The sequence below is a fragment of the Artibeus jamaicensis genome, unplaced genomic scaffold (assembly GCF_021234435.1).
Source record: "Artibeus jamaicensis isolate MK-2021 breed Jamaican fruit bat unplaced genomic scaffold, CSHL_Jam_final contig_1715, whole genome shotgun sequence".
NCBI classification, from domain to species: Eukaryota; Metazoa; Chordata; class Mammalia; order Chiroptera; family Phyllostomidae; genus Artibeus; species Artibeus jamaicensis.
This window is the reverse complement of record NW_026521335.1, coordinates 2,038,311-2,039,649: the sequence shown is the minus strand read 5'-3', so window position 1 is coordinate 2,039,649 and position 1,339 is coordinate 2,038,311. Positions and strand designations below refer to the sequence as shown.

Sequence of the window (1,339 nt, the reverse complement as noted above, 5' to 3'; positions counted from 1 at the left end):
AATACAGAAATGCACAGAAACCAACAATAGGATGGCCTTTTTAGCCATCCAATTGGCAAAACTTAAAAATGAGTGATAAGTGCAGATCAGGATAGGGAAAATATTATTTTCTTAGACTTTTTTTGTTTAGTTTTTACTTCATGATCATAAACTTAACTCTGCAAGTTAAACAAACCAGCTAGACTGGAAAGGGTAGGGAAAACATGGAACTCAATGAACTGCTGCAAGAGCACGAAGATTATAGAACATTCCAAGCAGATGGGGGTGAAGAGGTGCTCTCCTGAGCTACAGAAGGAATGGTCTGATTGTTAAGATAAAACACAAGTCAAATGTATTAGAGTTGTCCACTGTCACTGATGGTGATCTTCTTGCTGGTCTTGCATCCTGGACCTGTAGTGCTCCATGGCTGTCATGACACCTGTGCCGTCTTTCACCTGGCTGAAGACTATGTGCTTGCTATCCGGCCACTTGGTCTTGTCAGTGCAGATGAAAAACTGGGAACCAGTTTGTGTTGGGTCTGGCATTTGCCATGGACAAGGTACTAGGGCCTGTGTGCTTCAGGATAAAATTCTCATCATCAGATTTCTCCCCATAGACGCACTTGCTGCCTGTGCTGTTGTGGCCTGTGAAGTTACCACCCTGGCACATAAATCCTGGAATAATTCTGTGAAAGCAGGAGCCTTTATAACCAAAATCCTTTCTCCCCAGTGCTCAGAGCACGAAAGTTTTCTGCTGTCTTTGGAACTTTGTTTGCAAACTGTTTGAAGGAGATGTGGCCCAAAGGCTCGCTATGGGCAGCAATGTCAAAAAACAGATAGGATTGACCCTGTCTGGGCACAGGAGGGTCTGAGGGGGTGGCGTTGCCTGCAAGACCTCTCTTAGACTCTCATGGGAGTATAACTTGGGATGATCATTTAGTAGTCAGTTGCATATTCAATTAAAAATAAAAGTTAATACTCTATGTCCCAATAGTTTCATTGGTGTTATCCTCTCCAGCAACATATTTGTACATGTGCCCATGGACTTCTATTTATATGAACATTTAGTAAAAATCTTATAGGGAAGAGGATACATAAATAAACTGTGATACTAAATATCATGTTTTGGGAAAATAAGAGAAGGAAAAAGAGAAGGAGTGGGGAGAAGGGTATGGTGGACAAAGCCAAGGCTATGACTTCTAATAAGTAAGCCAAACGTCCTCCTCCATGACAGCACCCTCAGATGATGGTGATTGACATGAGCATACCAAGTAGTCACTGGTTCTTATGAGGGTTCAGAAAATGATCCAGAAATTTATCATTAGTCATTGTCATTATGTTAACATCATCATCACCCTCAT

General features: G+C 41.7%; 1 pseudogene; it reads right to left on the bottom strand.

Annotated features, from left to right (window-relative positions):
• Positions 1-334: 334 nt before the first annotated feature.
• LOC119065107 (peptidyl-prolyl cis-trans isomerase A-like) lies at positions 335-765 on the bottom strand (annotated as a pseudogene).
• Positions 766-1,339: the final 574 nt, after the last annotated feature.